The sequence below is a fragment of the Alosa pseudoharengus genome, unplaced genomic scaffold (assembly GCF_046254945.1).
Source record: "Alosa pseudoharengus isolate Yale_2024_CS ecotype anadromous, Long Island Sound unplaced genomic scaffold, YU_APseudo_1.1 YU_APseudo_1.1_scf_19, whole genome shotgun sequence".
In the NCBI taxonomy this organism is placed as follows: Eukaryota; Metazoa; Chordata; class Actinopteri; order Clupeiformes; family Clupeidae; genus Alosa; species Alosa pseudoharengus.
Window position 1 is genome coordinate 9781243 of NW_027468657.1, and position 4779 is coordinate 9786021.

General features: G+C 37.2%; 1 long non-coding RNA gene across 2 annotated transcripts; it reads right to left on the minus strand.

Annotated features, from left to right (window-relative positions):
• Positions 1 to 364: 364 nt before the first annotated feature.
• LOC143133046 (uncharacterized) lies at positions 365 to 3268 on the minus strand. Of its 2 annotated transcripts, XR_012988419.1 has the most exons (6): positions 3204 to 3268; positions 2983 to 3030; positions 2575 to 2874; positions 1554 to 1850; positions 1192 to 1302; positions 365 to 962 (listed from the first exon to the last, which is right to left on the minus strand). It is a non-coding gene; the product is annotated as an uncharacterized LOC143133046 (long non-coding RNA). The 2 variants fall into 2 exon arrangements; XR_012988418.1 differs by having other exon boundaries at positions 1192 to 1850.
• Positions 3269 to 4779: the final 1511 nt, after the last annotated feature.

Below are 4779 nucleotides of genomic sequence, written 5' to 3' on the forward strand. Positions count from 1 at the left end.
TTTTACCATCAATTTTCCATATTTACCATGTGTAGTTTACGTTGAAAACCAATGTGTTTCAGCACTGTGTAAATAGGATACAGAAATACTGTACTGTCCATGGCATGGAAGAAGGTGGTTCATGTCTCAATGCATATTAAATCCCATTTCTAAGAAATGTATAAATTGGATTAAATTTAGTAGCCTCATAATTCCTCATCAAGAGCGGATGTTAGCTGTTTCCTGGGGGCTGAATACCCCCAAAGGTCAGATCCTAAAATTGCCCATTGCGGAAAATTTTATAACTTTAACCTCTGTTACCCTTGTTAGCAGCATAGTTTGAGGCTCAGGGTTATGATTAACATGAGGAATGTGTAATGACCCATTTTTTCAGTTGCAAGACATGTTTATTCATGCGGTATACAGTATATATCAAACATATATCAAAGCATCATTGCTGGTTGAAGTTGTACATGGACTCTGCTTTAAATGAAAGCATAAACATAAAAACTTAAAACTATTGAATTAAATATAAATATTCATTTCTGTTCTGTAAGTTACATGTTACATGTGTATATTGTTACTTTTTTGTATTGATCTGAATGTACTGTGCATGAACAACATAAAACATCAGACCAATACATGCAGAGCATTCGAACAAATATAATCCACGTGACTTCTAAGATACTTTGGACAGAAATACCAAATCAATACATGTACGGTCACAGAAATACCAAATCAATACATGTACAGTCACATGTGTTGGTTCAGGGGAGTGACTTTGTTGAGTACATTTAATTGAAAAATAATGAAGATTGTGAATGCTAGGTTGAAGTCTTCCCCTTGTGGTGAAACAGTTGAAGAAAGTTGTATTTGTCTGGATTCTCTTCTCTCTTATGTGAGCTGCTGAGTCTCTTTAGAGCTGCTATTTGTGTCATCTGGTTTTGACCTCGTTGCTGGAGCGTTCGTTGCACAGAACATTGCTTTTGTTTTGTTTTTTTAAGAAAGTGACACATTAAATTACACAAATTTAAATTTAAATCTAATTTCAAAAAATAAATTAAAGACTTTCTCAAATGTAATAGATCTATCACCAAATCATTACTCTGACTGTGTGGTGTCCACATAGTCTGATTTTACCATTTGTAGACTAGAAATGCTGATGAAATTAAAAGCATGAAGTGATACCACAATGATGAATGGCATTGTTACCTTTTATGCTGTAGAAATTATGAACAGTCAGAAAGGCCATAGCTGCAATGACCACTCCAACTGAACACAAGAGTCTAATGACATTCACCCACCACTGATGGACATCCATCTCTATATTGAAACAGGTGAAGTAACATCAGCTTATCTATTAACCCTTAAAGAGTGTCCATTACAGATGTGCTATTGAGCCCATAGTACAGTAGGCTACATTCTGGACAGTGATGTAGATTTCCTTTCGTCAAACAAATTCATATTGCTCAACATCGTGTTTCAACAAATTCATATTGCTACCTAATTTTCATAAGTGAGTACACAGCAGTAATTGCCTGTAATTGCATGTAACTGCCTTTATAATACATCACCTGTTACTTGGATGATTACAGATCTCTCATTTGTGGAAGTCACGTTGCCAGGGTGATGTTTCTTTATTGAGTACACACAGCTGTAATTGCCAGAGTCTTCTCTTCTGACTTGTCCGAGTGTAAAAATGGCTATCCCATCGGAACGAGCCACATCCATGTTGACCCCAATTCCATTCTTGCACAAGTACATGTGTAAAGATCTGTCTGTTTTGGTCTCGACACCAAAACATATCAGATCCACACTGGCACTCTCAAATATGACAGCATTTCTTCGATAAATGTTGCCCAAACCAAATTCTAAAACATAACCAAATATATAAGATGTGTGTGTGTGTGTGTGTGTGTGTGTGTGTGTGTGTATATATATATATATATATATATATATTTTTTTTTAAAATCAAGTATAGAGTACCGAAGTGTGACGTTCCTTTTCCATGATAGCAGTGTCATTGGATCTAAACAAACTTTTGAAGTGGCTTAAATAGCAATGAATGTAGACATGTGGCTTCATTTCTAGCTCATAAATTGTTTTAAATGTAGGCTATAGCCATTTAAACGTGTTTTACGTCTTATCAAAGATATTTTACATCTTATCAAAGACTGGCGGCTGTTTCGAGTGATATTTTTTGTCTCAAAAATAAAGCCAAGACACGTCCGTGAATTTAAGGATTTTAACTGCATGCTGTGAAGTTACATGCAGGTCTCTTTTTCGGAGGAAACCCATGCTAAAATAAAACTCTGTAGTCACAAATTTGATCTTGTTGGTATGAATATATGTTGTAGTATGTGATTCCTACAATGTAAATTGTTTTTACTAACGTCTTGGAAACGTTGTAAAATTATTGATATAGATTAAGAAAGCCACCGCTATGGTGACTACTATGGTTAGATTGATTTGTTCAGTTTGATCCAGTTCAGTTTGCTGCCTTGACAACGCTACGTCATGGCTTTGGTACTCTATTGTTCACAAAGTACATTTAAGAATAATAAAATGATTTAAAAATGCATTTTGGCGCATTACCTCTGACTTGGATGAAGACAGTATTGTGGCCTACAGCTGTAACACGTTGGACTAATTGCTTATCTGTTGAATACACACAGCTGTAATTACCAGAGTCTTTTATCGCAACTTGTGGAATTTTAAACACAATGCTCTTTGACCTTGTAATTCTCTCTATTCTGGTCGCGACACCGTCCTTGCAGAGGTATATGCATAATGCGTCCTTTGGTTTTTCTGTCATAAAAACCATACACTTTAATTGCAAGATGTCCCCTTCCAGAAGTTCTGTTGTTTGTGAAAAAATTACCGCAGGGTTGAATTCTGAAATATAGCAAAGCACATTATGTCTGATAAATATAAATGATTTGGTAATGTATATGACATATTGAATATGCGTGATATAACATACAGAACAAATCATTGACATACCTGCCTGAGAAGAGGCATTTAGATGTCCTAAGGCTTCGTTGAAGAAGCCTTGGTGAAAATGTTCTGAATTAGGTCTCCAATTAAATATCATATATATTGTCAACAAATTATAAAATATTAGTGGCTTTTTATATTGCTCTTCAAGTTTGTCAGAAACTGAAGGCTGAACCAAACTACAACTAAAGCGTTAAACATTCATACGGATGCCGTAACATACTCACATAGCATAAGTAGTCGGAGCCACATAGCTGAGACAAGGGCGGCTGAATGACAAGATTAACTTGACCTCACAGTGATACTGAAGGTGGCTCAGTTTTAGTAACATAGTCATACAGAAAAATACAGAGGAAGTGGCTGAGTAACAGATAGAGATGCCATCTATGGTGTTGGGTTGATTGCAGACGTCATTTACGAGCTAAAATTACAACCAATGTACTGAAATCAAGTGTTTTTTTTATGATACAAATGTGTTTGGTCAGACATGTTATGGAACAAAGTTATGGAATGAAAAATAAATATATTTTGCCACAAACAGACAACAGCAGGTTTTAGGGCCAGTACTCAGTACACACATTTACAGTAGGTTACCGTGACGACGTCAGGCTGTAAGCCCTGCTCACTTCTGCTTAATCGATGTCTGACATTTCACAGTTGAGATGTGGTTAGCCGCTTCATGGAGGTGGAAGTTGTACTGTAACTTACAAAACAAGAACCAGTCGCGGGCAGTCGGCCAGTGCGACTTCTCTAAGCCTATGGTCAAACTGGTCTGAGACAGTCGTGCGATGCAACTTCTCTCAACCTAAGGTCATACAAGGTTCTGAAGCAATGTTTGCATAAGCACTTAATACAATGGTAAAATAAACATACATGGTGATAAAAGAATATAACAGTTTTCTCCCACAAAATCACATCTCAAAAAAGCAATGAAAGCAATGCCTTTATTCAGGGGTGTAGTGGTCAAATAAGAGGTGGGTAAACTATGAATTCTGTGATCACGGTAAGTTGGACCAGGGACCATTTGCGATGGCCTAGAAAAAGACACTTATGGTAACCTAACAATAAAGATTTGCTTGCACTGCTGTTTGGTTGTCCCAAACTTTGGGATGATCCATACTCTTAGGGCTGTGACTTTCGAAACCGACGTCTCGAATCAGTGTCGAGGCTTTCAAAACACTGCTTCGAAACGTGGTTCAAAACAGCCATGTCATGTGACCACTGCTTCGAAACATCGTTCAAAATCCCCATGTCATGTGACCAAAGTTAAGTGAACCTTCGGTGCATTTCAGTCCAGAATGAATTTCATCAAGCCAGTACCTTTCCGGAAATGTTGCCATCTTTGCTGCCATCTTAAGGGGAAAGTCCGTAGGAGTCGATTGCTGAGTGTGTTGTAACACGCTCTGGAAATTCACAATTTCGTCACCGTTTAAAAAAAAAAAAAAACATAGTCCAGTATTTCTTTGGAAATTGAAATGAAGTTGTATGGACTGGACTATGTTTTTTTTTTTTTTTTTTAAACAGCGACGAAATTGTGAATTTCCAGAGCGTGTTACTCACACACTTGGCAATTGACTCCTACGGACTTTCCCCTAAAGATGGCAGCAAAGATGGCAACATTTCCGGAAAGGTACTGGCTTGATGAAATTCATTCTGGACTCTCTATCCGACCACATAAAGACCTCGGGATACTTCGGTTTGGCTTTAGGGACCCTCTACTCACTACCACGTAAGTGTAATGTTGTTTGGAACTGTAGAAGAGGTATAAAAATAGCGTTTTGTAGCGGCGTAATAATATGCCCT